Raw genomic sequence first — 21364 nt, forward strand, 5'->3', positions numbered from 1 at the left:
CATGACAGCAGAGTCTACAGGAGACAGCCTGAGTGTTCACAGTGAAATTCATGGATTTCAGTACCTATAGCAATAAAAGTATCACATGAAATAAATGAATTAGAAACTTAAAAGGTAGTCATTCTTAAGGCTCAATTTTTTTTCCACTTGGACTTTAAGCACTCTAGATCAAAATCAACATAACACAAGTCTAGCTAGATTTAATTGCATTTAGCATTTTTACTATAGTTGGAATATTTTTGGAAAAGTAAATAAACAATTACATTGCTACCATTAAACACGTTTATGTGTACAGATTGTAGCCTTCAAATACTATTTTCACTGAAGACAATGAGGACTCCTTGAAAAATAGCTGATGTATAATATGACACTAGGACTGTGTCAGAAAGCAAAGAAGCTACCAAGACATTTGAGGTTGTGTCAGATCAATGTAGAAGTCAAAGATAGCCAAGGATAGGCAATTTGAGCTTCAAAATGTATGATCACTGAATTTATGTAAAAATATCAATAGAAGTGCAAGTATAATCAATGGAAAAATACTAGATGCAATAGGATATTTCATATAGTAGCAAGATATAATATATTTACAAGTCAATACCTTCATATATTTAAGAAGTTACAGGGAAAAATACAAGAGATGATTCCATTCACATTACAAACAACAAAAGAAGAAATTCCCTAAGAATAAAATTAAGAAATGGGAAAAACCTGTATAAGAAAAACATTAAAGCTTTTCTGAAAGACACAAAACTGTGACTTACTCTGAGTAAAAGGAAAAGTAAACCTTGTTCTTCAATAGGAAATGCAGCCTCATAAATTGATGACAATTTTTTAAAGTTTATTTTTGTGGAGCTAGAGTACAATAGTTTACACAGAAAAAATAAGCAAAAATATAAATGCACATTTTTAGGGGAAAAAAACAGTGATGATGCAGCCCTAGTCCTATTAGATGTTGCAATATATCGTAGTCTCCATAATTTAAATATTAGCAAATTAATAGGCAATCCAATAGAAAACACAGATGCAGACCCAAGTAAAATGTGAAAATTTATGCATGTAATAAAACCAGTATCTCAAATCACTGGAGGAAAAAAGATAGCTTTTTAAAATTGTTGTTAGGACAGCTAAATGGTTATTTGAAAAATACATGAAATTGGATAAAAACATCACCTAATTGGAATTGTTGTTAAAACATCATCACTCTTAAAATGCGGAACCTATCTGACTTACCAAATTGAAGGATACTCTGAAGACCACCGGCCCCAGTGTTTCAGAAATGTTAATGCCAGGAAAAAACAAAAAAACAAAAAACAAAAACTGAGGAACCGTTCCAAGTTGGAAGAAACTAGAGATGTGATAACTAAATACAATACATGGTCCTTGTTATATCTGATGCATATTTTACAACGAGGTCATCAAGGACATTTGGGGGATGACTGAATTGTGCCTATAAACTCAAAGGTTAGTGTAACAGTGTTTTCTTTCCTAAGTGTGGTGACGGTATTGCGAGTCTGTAGGACAGCAGATCTCAACAAGGGCAGCTGTGCCCCACCTCCACCACCACCACCACCACCCCACACTTGACAAAAGTGTCCAACATTTTTGGCTGCCGCAGTTGGAAGAGCAGGTGGCTATTGGCATCTAGTGGGAAGTAGCTAACATTTACTGTGTAGCCCGGCTATGCCCCAACTAGCACACACACCCACACACACACACATACACACACGCACACACGCACACCACACAGGATCCTTTTTCCCTACATGCCTGTAGCACCGTGGTAGGAAATTCCCTTCTTCTCAGGGACACACTAAATACACCGAGGCACTAAGCTAAATCATAAGAAATGGCCTTTGGCACGTCCGTCGGCCAGACTTAAAGGTTAGGGTTTACGATGTTTACAACCGACTCTCAAAGCACTCCGGGTGTGCTCCGGCCTGGCTTCCTCCTCTCCCGGGAAGCCAGCAGCCGGGCGCGCGCTCTCCCGCCAGCTGGGAGGAGACCCCCGGGCCTGCGCGGGGGGCGGAGCCGGGGCGCGGCGCTGCGCAGGCGCGGTGGAGGCCGGCCGCGCCCACGCGGCGCTCCCCCAGAACCTGAGCCCGCCCTGGGGATCGCTCGGCAGCGGTGCGGCTTGCGGGCTCCGTGGGCTGCTCCGGGAGCGCCAGCTCGGCTTTCTCGCTTGGAAGACGGGACCACGGAGGGCTGCCGTGGGCATCTTCAACCCCTTTGAGGCCCTGCTTCCCGGCTGCGTGCTTCAGAGGCGAATTTTTACACTTTGTGGAGTGGATCGCGGCTTCCCGCGCCTGAGGAGGCTGGCCGGAGCCTGCAGCGAGGGCATACTCAGGTAAAAAATTTAAGTTTCAGCTTTTTCTGTGTGGAACCTCCACTTAAGGGGTTGGCTGTTTCTGCCAGAGAGCAAACAGTTTTAGGATTCGCAGGTCAGAACCCTCAGTCGCGTATGCGTCTTTGGTTTCACAAACTCCTATCAGTGTACAAAGCACTCTTAGGAGAACGGGGAGGTTACAGGGATCGGAGTCTCGTCGTGCAGTGGAGCCGGCACTCCTTCCAGGTCCCGCCGTAGGTCTGCAGTAGGGACCCGGCTTCGTGAAGACCGCGACCCACAGCCAACTTGGGTGTCAGCTGCCCGGGCTTAGTTCGCGGTCTCTTGAGTCCCCACCTGCACCTGCTCCTTTGCTCTCCCTCCCGGGGCGGTGGCCAGGGCTGGTGGTGAGTGCTTAGCGGTCAGCAGACTGCCCGGACCAGCGGCTAAAATGGCATTCGCTTCCCTCTGGGAGCAACAGCCCGAGCCCCCACATGCCGAATAGATTAGTGTAAAAGGAAATTCACGATATCTCTCAGATGTTTGTATTTTAAAAGCTTTTTTAAGCTTATAAATGGAATGTGTGTTCGCTGTGGTAACTTAGAAAATACTGAAAAGTAGGAAACTCCAAATTTTCCATGATCTCAAGCCACATAAAATAACTGTTTAAAATATTTATGTGTTCTTTTGGTGGCCTTTTTTCAATGCATACTGATAGGGCAATGTATTGAACAACAGGATTTTTTTTTTTTTAATGCCTTAGGTTTTTGTTTTGTGTTGTGTATAGAAAACTGTTCAAATTATCAATATATACTTTCAATCAGTACACTTTCAAACAGAAACACACCCTTGGCAGCCACTACCCATATCAAGAAATAAAACTATTTCTAGCTTCCTTCATCCACCTGCTGAATTAGGAGCAATCTCTCTCCAAATGTAACCACTGCCTTATCCTCAGATATATAGTTTTGTCTGTTCTTGAATGACATATTAATTATTCAGTGAGTATTTAATAGTATTTTGTTTTGTTCACTCCATATTATATTTGAGTTCCTCGATATTATTGCATGTACCAAGTCTTTTCTTATTTTCTTCTCTTTTATGTTGTATGGCACTTAGTTGTATGGAAATACCCTGTTTTTCCTTTATATTGTTATTTTTCTTAATAATGGCTTTAGATACAATTTACATCTCCAATTTTTCAATTATAAGTATACAGATTAGCGTTTGTGTTTTGGAGTATAAATACAGATATGGGCGACCATCCCTAAATGCGATTTAGAACATTCTCCACCTGAAAAGCAACTCTAGACCTTTTAGGTACTAACCTCCAAGCACTATCCCTATCCTTTTCAGCATCAGCCTTCACTAATCTTTCTGTCTCTGCAGTTTTGCCTGTCCTGGACATTTCACAAAAATTGAATCCTGGATGAGATCTTGTGATTGTTCCCATAAACTGATAATGAACATTCAGATTATCTCCAGGTTTGGGGCTATTACAAATAATGGACGTGTGAACATTAGTCTGCCTGCCTGCTCACATAGAAGCAGATTCTGTTGGGATATATCCATAAAATTGGGTAGCTTGGACATAAGTATGTCTGTGGTCATCGGTAGTTAGATTGCCAAAAGTTTTACAGATTTACTCTCTCAGCAGTGTTGTGTACTCAGTGCCCCACATCCTCACCAACACTGGGGATTGTGTGGCCTTGATTTCCAGTCCTATGATGATGACTAATGATAAAGAGTGTTTTTCTTATTATTATTGGCCAGTTGGATATCTCATTTAATACAGCTTTTTAGATATTCACCCCATTTTTCTATTGGATTACTTATCTTTTTCTGTTCTTTCTGAACGCTGCATACAAACACCTTTTCTAATAGATGGTTCACATTTAACTATCTTGTAATTAGATTTTGATAAAAGTAAATTTTAGTTTTTATTGAAGTTAAATTTACAGATCTTCCTCCATGACTGCGTGTCTTTTGCTTGTATTTTATATTAAAAATAAGAAAAAAAACCCTTTACTGTTGAGAATGTTGGCATTGTTCCTTTTTTTTTTTTTTCCTCTTTTAGGGACATTTTGAAACACATTATTCTTTTTCTGCTGTTTTTTCCTTTTATAAATTTGTTTTTAAAAGGCTTTATAAAGGGCCTTTTACAACCACAATCCACTCCCCACCCCTAGTCTTTTTCCATGATTACTGCCTTTGCTGATCTGTAAGAAATTATTGTCGGCTGGTGCCGTGGCTTAACAGGCTAATCCTCCACCTTGCGGCACCGGCACACCGGGTTCTAGTCCCGGTTGGGGCACGGGATTCTATCCCGGGAAGGCAGTGGAGGATGGCCCAAGTCCTTGGGCTCTGCACCCCATAGGAGACCAGGAGAAGCACCTGGCTCCTGGCTTCAGATCAGCGTGGTGCGCCGGCCGCAGCAGCCATTGGAGAGTGAACCAACAGCAAAAAGGAAGACCTTTCTCTCTGTCTCTCTCTCTCTCACTATCCACTCTGCCTGTCAAAAAAAAAAAATTATTGCCTACTCTAAGGTCACAATGACTTTCTCCTGTGTTACCATCTGGGAACTTGTCTTTTCTTTGAACACTTACATCTAATAATATGTACAATTGATTTTGGAGTGTAATGTTAATTAAGGACTGATTTTTTTTTTCACATATTGCATCCCCTTGACCAGTGTCATTCTTGAGGAAAAAAAAAATTAGCTTTTTCTTATTATTCTACAAAATCACTTTTATCATAAATCCATAGAAACAGATCTATAGATATTAGAATTAGTAGACAAGGAGTGTAAAATAACTGCCAAATGTGCTAAAGAATCTTATTAAGGGTGGATATAATAAGTAAAGACAGAGAATTTCAATAGAAACACCAAATAAATAATATAAAGAGGATAAAATTGAAATCCTACAGCTGAAATACATAATTGAAATTATTTGATAGGATTATCAATAGATTTGAAGAAAAATCATTAGAAATCATCCAGATTTAATGTATGCGGAGAAGCAATAAGTTTAGCTAAACAGAGCATCAGTGATTTGTGTGATAGTGTCAGTAAGTCTAATATACATGAAACTGGGCTCCCAGAATGTAAAGAGAGAATATGAGGCAGAAAAATATTTACAAAACCTTGCCAAGTTTGATCAAATATATTTTATCTAGAACGTTTACTTGTTTTCAGTGAGAAGTTGATCCCAGTATCATCGATTGCCATTAATGGAATTTAGAAGTTAACATAAATGAAGTTCTATATGAGTGATCCACAGACATTTTTAAAGTCACATAAAATGTGGAAAAATATCGTGTTAGGTGGGATTGTCCTGAGCATAGCTATACCTTTTTATTTTTTTTAATTTATTTATTTGACAGGTAGAGTTACAGACAATGAGGGAGAGAGAGAGAGAAAGGTCTTCCTTCCGTTGGTTCACTCCCCAAATGGCTGCAACGGCCAGAGCTGCGCCGATCCGAAGCCAGGAGCCAGGTACTTCTTCCTGGTCTCCCATGCGGGTGCAGGGCCCAAGCACTTGGGCCATCCACTGCCCTCCCGGGCCACAGCAGAGAGCTGGACTGGAAGAGGAACAACCGGGACTAGAACCGGGTGCCCATATGGGATGCTGGTGCTGCAGGCTAAGGATTAACCTAGTGTGCCACGGCGCCGGCCCCTTGCTATACTTTAAAATTAAATGTTGCCTACCCACTAAAAGCCAGTAGCACCATCCCCATCATGGTAAAATGGTGCAGTTTTTCAGAGCCTCCCACCATGCAGGAAATGGCCACACTTGCTCTGAGAGCCCCTCTCTCACAGGACCTGCCATGGTGTTCTCCTTCCATGCCCCTTCCAGCCTCATCTTCTGGGACGAGGCTCCTGAGTCTCGAAGCACTGGCCTTCTTCTCAGGACATTGGGGATTGCTCTTCTGTGCTCCAGAGTGCTCCTCCCAGGAATGTCCACATGAGATGGAAGTTTTCTCAGTGAAGGCTTGTAGATTAAAGAAGAACAACAGAAACTTGCACATTCTCGCCCCATCTGAACTCCTTTGCTAGGGCTACCACAGCAAAATGCCATAGACTGGGTGTCTTAAGCAACAGAAATTAGCTTTCTCAGTTCTGGAGGCTTTTAGAAGTTCAAGACCAAGATGTCAACAGGTTTGATTTCTCCTGAGACCTCTCTCCTTGACTTGTACTTGGCTGCCTTCCTGGGATTTTTCCTTCGTACGAGTCCCTAGTGCCTGTTTGTGTGTCCAGAATTCCACTTACAAGGACATTAGTTACATTGGATTGAGGCCCACACTAAGGGCCTTAGCTTTCCTCCTTAAAAGTCTCTTTTCTCCAAATACAGTTACCTTATGAAATCCTGTGGGGTTAGGACTGCACTGTATGGACTTTGTAGGGGAGAATGCAATTGGGCCCTTAACACCATCCCTGGTTGATTTTTATCTATAGCCCTTATTTTAAATATAATGTATTTTCATTATTTAATTGTTTTATTGTCTCACCTCGGGTTCTACTAGATTACAGATTCCATGAGAGAGGAATTCTAATGAGTTTTTTTTCTCTGTAGTGTCTTCAGAACCTCAGATGAGTTGAAAAATTACAGTTGTTGATGTTTTTTACTCAGGGCCAGCATCTGTGCAACTTCAATTGATTCTTAATAACTCCCTTTATATTTCAGGACATTCTTTCATTTTTTCATGAATTAAGAAAGCCCTGATTGTATTCCAGTAATTTATGCATTGCTAAGTTATGTTTGAGTTTCTAGCAGAAAGGATGATAGCAGGAAAAGATCCAACTTTTTACAGAGTGATATGCTTGTTTCCAAAGCAACAAAAACCTTCCCCTGATTAGGCAGATTGAGGGCTCTTCCGTTTGTAGTGGGAATCTCATCAAACTGCTAAGGACCACCGCACAGAGAAACAGGCCCTAGCTCCATCGTGGCAAAGAAAGGTGTCTGTTCAGTTGTGTGCTAACTGTACCAACTGCTTTTGCTTTTATTGTTTTTTTTCTCTAGGTGGTCAGACTTGAGATGGAGCTTTCAAAAACAAAGATGAAAACCTGAAGGAGCTGCCAACTGAGTGTTCCTTTGTAACATCTACACTGCAAGGAAAAATTACGTTCCTGCCTTGTGTCGCCTAACAACAACCTATTTAGCTATTGTTTTAATCTAGATTATTCTTGAAAGCAGAGGTTGAAATAAGGTAAATGCTTTCTATTTGATAATCTGATCCCAGGGAGCAGGGATGATGGGGGAATGAACAGGAGAGAAAGCAAAAGAAAACCCAGGCTGGGGCCAGCACTGTGGTGTAGTGGGCTAAGTCTCCACCTATGATGCTGGCATCCCATATGTGCGCTGGTTCCAATCCTGGCTGCTCCTCTTCTGATGCAGCTCTCTGCTATGGCCTGGGAAAGCAGTAGAAGATGGCCCAAGCATTTGGGCCCCTGCACCAGTGTGGAGACCCAGAAGCCACCCCTGGCTCCTGGCTTCAGATCTGCACAGCTCTGTCCATTCATATCTGCACAACTCCGACCATTGTAGCCATTTAGAAAGTGAGCCAGAGGATGGAAGACCTCTCTCTCTGTCTCTCCCTCTGTCTGTAACTCTACCTCTCAAATAAAAAGGAAAAAAAAAAAGAAAGAAAGCTCAAGCAAAATAAGGTAGTGTTAACAAGTGGTCCACCACTGTTAAGGCTAACTTAATGTAGAACCTTCTCATAATTCTTATTAAGCATTGCTCAGAACTGCCTGGCTAAGGGGTCGCGGGGAGAAGCTTTTATCTATCAGCATCATTTCATATGTACTGAAAGTTGCTCCCAGGGGGCGTGAGGCCCCCATCCCTCTGGGCTGCAGAGACAGGAGAGCACAGCTGGAACCATGGTGTCACACACTGCTTCTTCACCAGAGAAGCCATGGGACAGGAAACTGGATTCTTGGTGCATGCTTGAAGTGAGGCACTGTCAGCCCAGAGCAGGGTCAAAGCTTCCTAGAATTGTTCTTCAGAGCTGTGGCTGGAATCGGGTTGAAATGAGACAGCACACGAGAGGCATCTGATAAGCCTGCAGAATACACTATTAGGCTTGTCTAAATCTGTTTCCTCCCTTATTTCTATGCTCCAGTTTTCGGCATCCAGTACAAGGCCAGCAGAAGAGTTAAATAAGAAGCTTAAATGTTTTGGAAGGTACGTGTTTCTAACAGTTTTGAGTCATGCTTATAAGAGGAAGTGACAGTGCAACTTGAATTTTGTTTAACATTTTACTTGAAAAATTTGACCACTGGGAAAGGATTGTGTATCTTCTTATCTTACATAATTTCAGAAACAATCATGAGTTATTTGGAGAAAAGTTAAAAAATAAAATTTAATCATTTCTTGTGTCTTTGTGAGCTTTATAAATCAATGTCCTTAACTTTTCCTAAGATGCTGTTTTCTTCTGTCAAATAGCACTAGTGACAGAAAGCTTCCGAGCCAGCGCCGTGGCTCAATAGGCTAATCCTCTGCCTAGTGGTGCCGGCACACCGGGTTCTAGTCCTGGTCTGGGTGCCGGATTCTGTCCCGGTTGCCCCTCTTCCAGGCCAGCTCTCTGCTATGGCCCAGGAGTGCAGTGGAGGAAGGCCCAAGTGCTTGGGCCCTGCACCCCATGGGAGACCAGGAGAAGCACCTGGCTCCTGCCTTTGGATCAGCGCAGCAGCCATTGGAGGGTGAACCAACGGCCAAGGAAGACCTTTCTCTCTGTCTCTCTCTTTCACTGTCCACTCTGCCTGTTTAAAAAAAAAAAAAAAGCTTCCAAGTAATGAAGGGAAAACTAGAAGAAGCACAGGATAAAAAGAATTATGATAATTTCCATCATGTGAAGGGTTAGCATTGATATTGGTTGGAATACAGGGGAAACTGAGTGATTCCTCTTTGAGGCCCCATCTTCTAGAAATAGTCACCATCTTCCTCTTCTTGCCATCAATAAGATGAAGGCTTTGTTCTTCAACTCAATATGTGTTAGCTTCTGCCATGTGCTGAGGGTACCTCAACAAGTTCATGGGAAAATGGAATTAAAAACCATGCATGATTTCTTTGTAATATAAGTTTTCCATGAACTTGAACTTCTTGAAGACCCCTCATATGCATGGATCTTAAAATTTTTTTTCACCAAAATAAACTTCTCTTTTAATTCCATTTCCCACAAAAGTTTTGAAATACCCTCATATACACACATCTCAAAACTCATGTAATCTCTCAAGAGCCAACACAAAGATCAGTGAGAAGGAAAGACTCCAGAGAAAAAGCTGCAGAAATCCACAAAGATCCCATTGCTGAACACTAACCTTAACAATTCTCAAAACTAACATGACACTGGAAACCATTTCATTACTGAGAACTCCATGTATGCGTGAAAGATCTCAGAAATGTTACATAGGTAGGACCAGACTAGCCTGATTAAAAATGACACCACTTGTCCCCTCTTACTTCACTCCTCTCAAAACAAGCCTAAAATTGGTCAAAGTAAAACAAAGCTGACCCACAACTAACTACCTGCCAGAACAATGCCCAAATTTGTTATTTGGCAACCTCCGAGAAGCACGTGCAAAGATGGGATTATTTTTAACAGATTTTTGGCGAAATGCTTCTGAATGCTGAAAGGCAGAGTAAGCAACATGAGATAGACTACTCAGACTATATAACATGCCTGAATCCGGTGAGGGTGTGATGTTTAACTCTTATTTATGTCAACCTGTATTTGTCCAAACATTATTTCTGGCTGTTTCAGGGTGTTTTCTGGTGAGATTAGCATTTGAATTGATGGACTGAGTAAAGTAGATTGAGAGTCCCAACATGAGTGGACATCATCTGATATGTTGAGGTCCCAAATAAAACAAAAAGTTGGCGGAAGGCTTAATTCTCACTGTAGAATTGTTGTGTTCCAAGACTGGGACTGACACTGTCAGTGCTCCCAACTGTCAGGCCTTTAAACAGCAGCTCATGGGTCTTCTCAGTCTCCATAATGGTGTGAGCCAATTCCTTATAATAAATGGGATAGATAGGTGGTATATTGCTGGATGATACTGTTGGTTCTGTCTCTTGAGAACCGTTACTAATAAATTAGTAAGAGAGGGTAAGTACCAAAAGACTTAGCCTATAGCATAGTATAATAAAGTTTAAGGTCAACTGATGAACTGTCAAGCCAAAGTTGCTGGCATGAGTATACCAGCTGCTTTCCATTGTTGTTCTGATAGGAACCACCCATAGGAAATGCAGCCTTGGCATGGAAGTATGAACAGAGTCAGAGCAGTAGCTAGGGCCCTCGATTGAGCTCCCCTCGGCACAAGATCCAAGTGGTCCATTTTCGTTACTAGCTCAGTCCTCCCCTTTGTGCTGCATGGCTCTGTTCGAACCTGTCTGCTAGGAAGATGACTAGGTGCCTCTGTCAGCTTGGATCCTGTGCCAAATAATCCTAGAAATTTCTGGATCGTCTCCTGTACCAGTGTATACTCACTTGGTTAAGTAGCCATAAATCCATTTGGAGAAGAACTTGAGAAGTCATCGCATTAAATACTCATGCCGTTGTACAACAGTGTCCTTTCTGGGGACCCTGCCAACACTCACCTGTGGGTTCCTTATCTGAAAACTGCCTCAGGTCTGGGAAATTAATAAGGGATGGTTTTACTTTATTGGGCTAGCACCCTCAACCTCTTTCTGTTCCATTCTAGGCTTGCTTAATTATAGAAGTTAAGGAGAATTCTTGTTCCTTGCCCATCCATTTTGTCTGTAGGGGTATTCTCTTCACTTAATCAATCTCCCAAACAACCTGTGAGTCAAGTCCCCTTAGCTCCTCCTCTAGTTTCACCAAATGGTAAGTAATTACAGCCTCTGAGCTTTGAGTAGTTAAGCACCAGCCCTTCAGGGCTCTCTCCTACTTAAGAATCCATCACCCCTGGTGCTATTAACAAGCTCAGCTCTATACCTGCTTCACTTAGCCTCAGTCTTGTTCTAAAAATGCAGCCACCATTGTAAGTGGTACTGGTGTCCTCTCAGCACATTTTTGGTGGCATTAGTTTATTGTGTATTAATTGTGTAGCTTTTGCACCTTGCTTGGACTAAAACCATATGGATTTTCTAGCCTCATAAAACATCTGTTGCCGTATGACCATCTCGCTCAGTCTCTGTTCCTTCTGCTATTCACCAAAACAACTTTGGTATTCCCACTTTGCTCCATGGTGATCATCCTATCTCCAGGCTTTGGGCTTTCTCTGCTTCCTGTCATCTGTGCAGCTGTAACAAAATACCTACGACTGGGTAATTCATAAAGAACAGGTTTTTTTTCTCACAAGGTCTGGAGTCCAGAAAGTCCAAGATCAAGGCACCAGCAAGTTCAGTGTCTGGTGAGGGCTTGGTCACTGCTTCCCAGTGACACCTTGTTGCTGTAATCTCCAGAGGGGATGAATGCTGTGGTTTCACATAGTGGAAAGAACAGAGAGGCCAAGGAGGCCAGCTGGTTCCCTCAGCCCTTTTCTAAGGTTGATCATCCAATGCAGGGGTGGGGGGGGAGGCTGTTGGAGAGAGATACCTTATTGATTAAATCACCTCTTAACAGCCATACTTCTTATATTTTATCACAAGGCATGAATTTTGGGGGATAGTCAGTCCATAGCAGATGATAAAATACTGAGTGCTGCTAAATGCCCCTAAATAAATAAATAAATTTCTAGTCTTATATTCCAGTCCCTACCAAAGCATGCTCACTCTTAGAGCTCCTTCGGTGCATAATCCTTTTTTTTTTTCCTTTAAAGATTTATTTATTTATTCATTTGAAAGTCAGAGTCACGCAGAGAGAGGAGAGGCAGAGAGAGAGAGAGAGGTCTTCCATCCAATGATTCACTCCCCAATTAGCTGCAATGGCCGGAGCTGCGCTTATCCGAAGCCAGGAGCCAAGAGCTTCTCCTGGGTCTCCTACACGGGTGCAGGGGCCCAAGGACTTAGGCCATCTTCTACTGCTTTCCCAGGCCATAGCAGAGAGCTGGATGAGAAGTGGAGCAGCCGGGTCTCAAACCAGCAAGCATATGGGATGTCAGCGCTTCAGGCCAGGGGATTAACCCACTGTACCACAGCGCTGACCCCATCAGTGCATAATCTTTTGCTTCCCTTATCAGACTCTCACTTTTTTGTGAAAGTTATGCTGGGTTTAAACTTTTGTTGGCTTCCTGGCAAAGTTCCTGTTGCCCTGTTGAAGAGGGCCCTTGGTAAAATCTTGTACCCAGGAAAAGTGAAAGCTTTCCCTAAAGTGCTCCCTTCAGGCCCATATAAGTTCTTTGGGAAATTCTTCCAAACACTGAAGAAGAAAAAAATACCAAATTTACACATTTTTTTCTTGTAGGAAAATAAAAGTGCTTCATAATTTCTTTAGGTGGCAGAGATAACTTTGACACTAAAAATGTTGGAGACGATATAAAAGATTGTCAAATCAGACTCAGGGACTCACAGGAATAAAAGATTACAATCATTTGTAAAGTTTTACTAATCTCAAATACACAAGCAACCAGGAAGCACAGACAAAGCAACTGAAGCCCAGAACAATGTCTGCGATTTCCAAGGTCCTGCCTTCTTGCATTAGATGAGCTATTTGGCCAGGCTAGAAAGATAAATTCCTTAGGTGAGCTCACCTCCCTCAACATGGAGCATTTTAAGTTATGGCTTTTCTCCATTTTATGCCCAGGTACTTAACAGCTTGCATGACATTGCCCTGAGTACTGTGCTCCACAGCTCATAGATTCTGGTTTTGCTTACCAAAATCAATCCTAAATTAGAGACGTCTTGCCAAAAGCACTTTTTAGATAAGGATCTACCTCCTAGGAACTAATACTCCTTTATGTACATGAAAGTCTGTTATCCATTTATACATATATATATTTTTATTATTATATATTTATTAAGCTCATTTATTATTGTATATTTATTAAGCACACATTTATTATTATACATTTATTTTTTTAACTTTATTTAATGAATATAAATTTCCAGTGTACAGCTTATGGATTACAATGGCTTCCCCCTCCCATAACTTCCCTCCCACCCGCAACCCTCCCCTCTCCCACTCCCTCTCCCCTTCCATTTGCATCAAGATTCATTTTCAATTCTCTTTATATACAGAAGATCAATTTAGTATAAAGATTTCAACAGTTTGCACCCACATAGAAACACAAAGTGAAACATACTGTTTGAGTACTAGTTATAGTATTAAATCAAAATGTACAGCACATTAAGGACAGAGATCCCACATGAGGAGCAAGTGCACAGTGGCTCCTGTTGTTGACCCAACAAATTGACACTCTAGTTTATGGCACCAGTAACCACCCTAGGCTGTCGTCATGAGTTGCCAAGGATATGGAAGCCTTCCAAGTTCGCCGACTCTGATCATATTTAGACAAGGTCATAAAAGACAGAGTGAGGATAGTAACCAATGATCCTAAGAGTGGCATTTACCAGGTTTGAACAATTATACAGCATTAAGTGGGGAAGAGGACCATCAGTACACACAGGTTGGGAGTAGAGCCATTGGTGGTAGAGGTTATGATTACAAAGGAATGAGGCCCAAGTGCGCTAGACAGGGTCTAGAACAAAGGACAGAGTCATTATTAGAGGAGCTAAGAAAGGTGCTGTCTAAGCTACAATTAAGTTTTCTTACTGAGAGGCAAATAGAACCTCACAGAAGGGGCTTGATAATAATCTGGTGGGCTTTAGGCCTTGTAAGTTAAGAGGCCCAGACCTATCTATCTCTTCACATGGGGTATATCCTAAGGGAGGTGTGAACCTCCTAGGGGAAGGCACTCTGTTGACTTTCATTACTTGGCTGGCCTGGGAGGAGAGCTGGCCAGGTAAAGGCAGGGGGCATCTCTAACAAGAAATTTACAGTTCTGCCTGCAATGTTGCTGACCCTACTTGACCATCCCCTCAGCTGCAGTGGTCACTTTGGAAGTTGGGCTGAGTGAAGGGCTTTTCAGCTTAGAGCCAATAAGATCTGTGGCTCTGACCTGGGCATCCTTCGACTCCAGGGCAGGTCCATTTCCAGTGATCCAACTCTTGGCAGAGCTGCCAGGGCTCTTCACAAGCTGACTTCTGCTGAAGCCCAGGCTTACCACATTGAAAGCCACTGCAGTGGACTGGCCTGTTGGGTCTCCTTGAGGGCAGATCACTGTACAGATCAGCCATTAATAGGCCTGCCACCCATTGCTTCTGATGCCTAGCTTTCTTTTCCTCCTGGTTTGTGTTAAAGCAGACCAGAGGATGCAAGTCAAGAGAGTGCCCAAGTCCCATCTCTAATCTTCGGTGGCCTGAACTACAAGTCTATAGTCACAGGCATGTTCTGTAGTAGTTTTTCTAAGGTAGACAATGCCCATGAGGAAAATTATATTCTCACTTTAAAACTTTCTTTCCCTTTGGTCTGAAAGGGAGGTTTTTTCTATTTACTGCTTACTTCGCTGATGGCGAAGTGAATCTAGCTATGAAATTATTATTTAAGTTCTTATTTTGGCTATGCTATTACAGAAAAAATGTTAGCCATCTCTTTTATAAGGTCTAAAGATTAAATTGTGAGTCCTACAGATTCCTTCATAATAGAATTAGTTTCCTACCTTGAAGAGAATAGAGAAATGAAAGAACAAGTTGGGCTTAGAATAGAGAAATGAGGGAGCAAGTCCTAGATCGCTTGCTGACAATAGCAATATCACATGAATACTTAGCAAACCGTTTCAACCATTAGATAACAACTTAAGAAAACATTTACCAGAAGGTCCAATGCCTTCTATAAATTTAAGAATCATGTATTTGAAAACACCTCTGAAATATCTAACATGGTGTAGTTTGTTTAACCAGTAAACTTAAGCACAACCATATAAAATGTTTTTAGTTTCTTTCTACCAACAAGTTTAAAACATATGATACACAGATTCAGGTCACACAAATTAAAATGTATCTTTGATTGATTTTAGCAGCTTAAATTTATGAACAATCTTATCTATAAGCCAATAATGTATTAACAGTACCAACTGATAGAAAGTATGGTTAACTGAGGTTACTAAAAACAAAAAGCAATTCAAATCAATTGGCAATCTACAAAAAGAGTTAAAGATTTTAAAAGCTATTATTAAAATTGCTATATTGGTCTACTATGCTATGTTATATGTGTGTACATATTGTGTGTCCACATGGGGAAATTTTATTAAGAGTTTTATTTTAAATGGCTTATAGATAAGATTGTCCATAAATTTAAGCTGCTAAAATCAATCAAAGATACATTTTAATTTGTGTGACCTGAATCTGTGTATCATATGTTTTAAACCTGTTGGTAGAAAAAAACTAAAAACTATCCCCCAAAATTCATGCCTTGTGATAAAATATAAGAAGTATGGCTGTTAAGAGGTGATTTAATCAATAAGGTATCTCTCTCCAACAGCTCCGGCCATTGCAGCTAATTGGGGAGTGAACCATCGCATGGAAGACCTCTCTCTTTCTCTCTGCCTCTCCTCTCTCTGTGTAACTCTGACTTTCAAATAAATAAATAAATCTTTAAAAAAGAAAGAAAGAAAGAAAGAAAGAAAGAAAGAAAGAAAGAAAGAAAGAAAGAAAGAAAGAAAGAAAGAAAATCAGGTACTGGTTTTAAGTTTCCAAGGACCAAAATCATGGTGTCCAATTTAGAGTTGGAATAATCCATGGTTAGCCAGTTCTCTCCATGTTCTACTTCCTGCAAACTTAATTAGAGGAAGACAAAAATCTTAGTATTAAATCAGAAAAATATAAATCATACTCACAGAGAACACTGGAAAGTTAATGACCTGCAAGGGCTTCTGAAAAGGGGCTCAATATTCTAACAGCATGAGAGAACTTCCAGAACACATAATGAAAAATGTACCTAGTCTAAGAATTGAGAAGCTGTGCCTGATCTCAGACCCTGAGAAAGTTCTATAGAGTTGGCTTTGGCAGTATGGGGTAAAAACACCTGCATTTAGTGCCTGGGCAGATGAATCCTACACTAATTCATAATAATTTGGGGACCAGTGTGGTGGAATAAGAAGGCTATGCCAAGGTGGTCGCTGGCAAGTGAATGTCAGTTACTCAAAATGGCTTTGGAATCCACCTGGCAAAAGAGCCTGCCTGGCAACAGGCAGTGATTGGTTAGGGCATAAACTGCCCCTTGATTGGATTGGCTGCCTCGGCTATATATCTGCTGTACCAACTGAAATAAATGAGTCTGCGGGCTGCTTGCCTCTGGCCCACTTTCACCCGACTCCCAGTGTCTGTGTGGTGACTCCGCGCCTCTTGCCCCCACCAGGCTCCTCTCAGAACGATTCCACAGCAACAGACCAGGAGATGCATAGAATGTAGTTCTTAGTTTAGTTGAGAACTCAGAGAAATGAGGCCAACAGCTGACAGACCTGAGGATCTCTTGGCAGAGGTACCGGGTAGACTCTTTGGTCCTGGATTTCTTTTTTTTCTTTCTTTTTTTTTATTTTTTAAATTTAAAATTTTTTATTTATATAATGGAACAAATTTCATGTATCTCATACATACAGTTTTAAGTACATAATGACGCTTCCCACCCCATTCTCCCTCCCTCCCTCTCTCTCAACCTTCATCCTGTTTCCTTTCTTATTTTTCTTCTAATTTTTGCAATAATATACTTTTTTTTCCTTTGAGAACAAGTTTTATCAATAATCAAAGAAGCATCTATGGAAACAAGCAATGGAGTTGGTCACTTAGGCATATATAAAACTATGAGACATAAGAATATCCTCCACTTAATACACTAATACAAAGTAGATTTTTGATAACAAGTTTTATTATTAACTCTAATAATACAACTCTTTGAGGACAGAGGTCCTGCATAGGAAGTTAGTGTACAGTGACTCCTATTGTTATTTTAACAATTAACACTGTTATGTATTATATCAGTAATCACACAAGGCTCTTGACATGAGCTGCCTAGGCTCTGGAAGCCTTTTGAATCCACAAACTTCTTCAACATTTAGATAAGGCCATAAGAACAGTGGAAGTTCTCTCCTCCCTTTAGAGAAAAGTACCTCCTACTTTGATGACCACTTCTTTCCCCTGGGGTCTTGCTCACAGAGGTTTTCCATGTAGGACACTTTGCCACAGTGTCTTGGATTTCCATGCCTGAAATGCTCTCATGGGATTTTCATCCAGAACAGAATGCCTTAAGGGCTGATTCTGAGGTCAGAATTCTACTTTAAGTGATTGTCTTTCTATGAGTTTTCTGTATGGATTTCTTCCCATTGTGGAGCATTAACCCATTTTTAATTCTATATGTTACTACCAAACACTTAATCCTATATATATGATCACCTTAATGCTTAATACTATCCCTATTATCACTTTAATTCTTTTTTTTAATGTTATTCTCTATTTTTTTTATTTTTTATTTCATAAATGTGAATTTACAAAGTGCAATTTTTGTATTGTTGTGGCTTCTCCCCCAACCTCCCTCCTTCCCGTGGCCCTCCCCAGTCCTGGATTTCATCAGATGTACACATGGAGAGTGATATCAGTGGCGAGCAGAAAGGACAGTGTTGATACCAGTTCTCGATTGACATCCCTCAAGATTCAGATGCCATGGGGCCAGCACTGTAGTACAGCAGGTTAAAGCCCTGGCCTAAAGCACCAGCATCCCAAATGGGCACCGGTTCTAGTCCCAGCTGCTGCACTTCTGATCCAGCTCTCTTCTATGGCCTGGGAAAGCAGTAGAAGATGGCCCAAGTCCTTGGGCCCCTGTACCCACGTGGGAGACCTGGAAGAAGCTCCTGGCTCCTGGCTTTGGATCAGCACAGCTCCGGCCATTGCAGCCATTTGGGAAGTGAACCAGCAGAAGGAAGACCTGTCTCTCCCTCCCTCCCCGTCTGTCCTCTCTCACTGTAACTCTTACTTTTGAATAAATTAATTAATTAATTTTAAAAAAAGCTAAAGCCATTTTGCACACACCTGAGTATGTGACTGGCAAGCCTGTAATGAATAAAGCAATGCCAAAGTTACCAGGCAGGACTGACAGACTGATGTTGAAGGGTAGATTAGCCTTGAGCAAAGCATCTGTATGGAGTTCTCTTAACACAGCCCGCAAGGCACCACACAATTAGGGAGATATTTGTCAAATTATGTTCTGTTGAGTACTGTTTTCTTAGGATAGGAATTGATGTTAGGAGAGAAACAAAATTAGAATGCTTCTTCAGTGCCAGATGCTCAAACGTGAATATTTGTTTATGAATGTTTAATGCAACTCTCCAAAAGAGATGCTTCTATCTGTCCCATGTGGTAACATGATGTACAACCCAGATCCTGCTCAAAGAGGGACTTGCTCCCCATTCACTGGGTGTGTTGTCTGCAGGCAGCCTGCAGCTGTCTGCTTTCTTTGGGAATTGCCCCAGCTGCACAGAACCACTGCACCTAAGGTCAGACTCCTTCCTGGGGTGGCCAGTCTCCAAGGACTGATCAATGCAGAGAGGCAAAGTTGCTCTTTTCCCACCTGAAAGCCATTCCAACTCCAGAGCCCTCTGTGGTGATGGCCAAGGCTGCTGTTGAACCTGCGTTACAACTCAGCTCCTTCATCTACCTAATCCTGCTTTTTCTCCTCTTTGCTGCAAGTATTTATGCAAAGGGTGCTTCTTAACGAATGTCTTGTGACTTCAACTTTATCTTAGTCTCAGAATTCTCTATCCTGGAGAACCAGTCTGAGACACTCAACTCCCTGATTCTGACTGCCCACAAAAGTCTTTCCTCATAGGGTATCTGACACACACAGGTTTTAAGAAACATACACTCTGGCTGCCAGGAAGCACAGTTGTGAGGACTTGGTAAACTCTTGTGTGGGAAATGGGTGGAGGAATTCCTGAGACTTGAACCCTTACCCATGAATTTCTTTGAAATTTGAAATCAGCCCAATTTTGAAACATAACACTCTGATGTTCAAAGTATTCCAGAACCCATTATCTGTTGAGGTGGATGGATAAGATATAAATAATATATGAGATATCTTCAAAAAATTCATGGAAAGGAATACTATGAAAAATTAATGCATGGTTTTCAATGTGGTTGTTTTCGCACCTGAATAAACTTTCATTCTATCTTTCCATGAGCTTTTTGAAGAACCTTCATCTGACATTTGCAAATAAATTTTCTGTTCTCTGTAAAAATATCTAAATCTCTAAAGTGACCAGTGGTTATTGGAGGTATTGTAGGAAAAGAGTTGAAAGTTTATATCCAAGAAATAAAAGCTATGCCACAGCAATTCCACAAAACAAAAAAATCCTTGAAACTGAAAGATTTACCCCCAAAAATGTCCAGGGGATTATAATTCACTTAATTTATTAAAATATTTGTGTTTGGCAAACCAGTGACTAATACTGTTTCAAGATGTGGCTTTATTAAAATAAAAAACCGAGAATGAGTATTTTTTACAAGTTTTTGAAATAATTACATTTGTATTTTGTACTACTTTCAAATAAGGGCTTGCTTGAGAGACTAACACATAAATGATCAGAGACAATGGACTATCAGACTGCATGATCAGCATAGAGCAATTTCCAAATAAGATGAGATGCATGCAGCCTCCACAAATTTGGCTTGGGGAGGAGTTTGCTTCAGCTCACTTGAATAAGCTACTGTGTATGGCTCACAAGGGTCCTGTTCTTAATGAGATGGCGCACAGCAGCAACACACTGTGAATCCAAATAGCAGATGGTAACACTGTTGAGTAGGCTGGCAGTCTGATGTCTAGCCACCAACTGGCAGCAATCATTATTAAACTGATTCATGTGCCCAGGGAAAATCTTCCTAAGTGTCTTAGCCAATGTGAGCAGCAAGAAGCAAACACTCTGCTATCCCTATCTACCTTGATTACTATCTATATTTTCCATAACTAGTTTTCCCCAAGGTCATCTACACAAAGAAATGGCGTGATATGTGAACTGGAGGCCTTGTTCCTTTCCAGCATACTCCTATACTGTTAAACATGATAGCTGTGATTTCCCTATTTGGTGAATAGCTTTTACTCAAAGGAAATAACTTGGTAGCATTCACCCCATGGACTTGTGGCAAATATTCGATGATAAGCAAGCACTCACAGTGTCTCTAACAAAGGTTCTGTGTACATATTCTTGTGGATTTAATAACTGAGCATATTCTGTCTTACATAAGGAAGCAATGGCTTAAATTGCTCAAGATCCTTCCACCTGAGACAGGTAGCTCATCCCTCAGTGAAAAGTTTATTATAATCACACTTGTTTAGGAAAGTAGAATGAGAGTTGCTAGTTTTCAGGAACCTGTCATATAAGGGCCTTTTCATGAGAAAAGACATGTTTTTTTTTTTTTAGAAGGCTTTTATTTAATGAATGCAAAGTTCATATGTACAGCTTTTAGGAATACAGTGGTTCTTCCCCCCACTCCCACCCTCACTCCCATCCCACCTCCTTTTCCCTCTCCCATCCCATTCTTCATTAAGTTTCATTTTTAATTAACTTTATATACAGAAGACCAACTCTATACTAAGTAAAGATTTCAACAGTTTGCACCCACCCACCCACCCCCCCACACACACACACACCAGGTATAAAGTACAGATTGAAAGCAAGTTTTACAGTTATTTCTCATAGTACAACTCATTAAGGACAGAGGTCCTACATGGAGAGTAAGTGCACAGTGACTCCTGTTGTTGATTTAACAATTAACACTTATTTTTGACGTCAGTGACCACCCAAGGCTCTTGACATGAGCTGCCAAGGCTATGGAAGCCTTTTGAGTCGGTAATTAGAGCTCTATGCAAAGTGGAAGTTCTCCCTTCCCTTCAGAGAAAAGTACCTCCTTCTTTAATGCCCTCTTCTTTCTACTGGGATCTCACATAAAAATCCTTCACGCAGAGCATATTTTTGCCACTATGTCTTGGCTTTCCATGCCTGAAATTCTTTCATGGGCTGAGAAAAGACATCTTGAAGGTGTTCATTTTTTGAAGTCTTTAAAAATCAATGTGCTGGGGCCAGGTCTGTGGCGTAGT

General features: G+C 41.2%; 1 long non-coding RNA gene across 2 annotated transcripts; it reads left to right on the forward strand.

The window, feature by feature from the left end:
- Window positions 1-2103: 2103 nt before the first annotated feature.
- On the forward strand, window positions 2104-19749 carry LOC133771536 (uncharacterized). 2 transcript variants are annotated; one of them, XR_009867586.1, is made up of 5 exons: window positions 2104-2344; window positions 7342-7528; window positions 8444-8505; window positions 11025-11167; window positions 17833-19749. It is a non-coding gene; the product is annotated as an uncharacterized LOC133771536 (long non-coding RNA). The 2 variants fall into 2 exon arrangements; XR_009867585.1 differs by lacking the exon at window positions 11025-11167 and having other exon boundaries at window positions 17849-19749.
- The last annotated feature ends 1615 nt before the right edge of the window (window positions 19750-21364 follow it).

This window comes from Lepus europaeus, chromosome 2 (genome assembly GCF_033115175.1).
Source record: "Lepus europaeus isolate LE1 chromosome 2, mLepTim1.pri, whole genome shotgun sequence".
NCBI classification, from domain to species: Eukaryota; Metazoa; Chordata; class Mammalia; order Lagomorpha; family Leporidae; genus Lepus; species Lepus europaeus.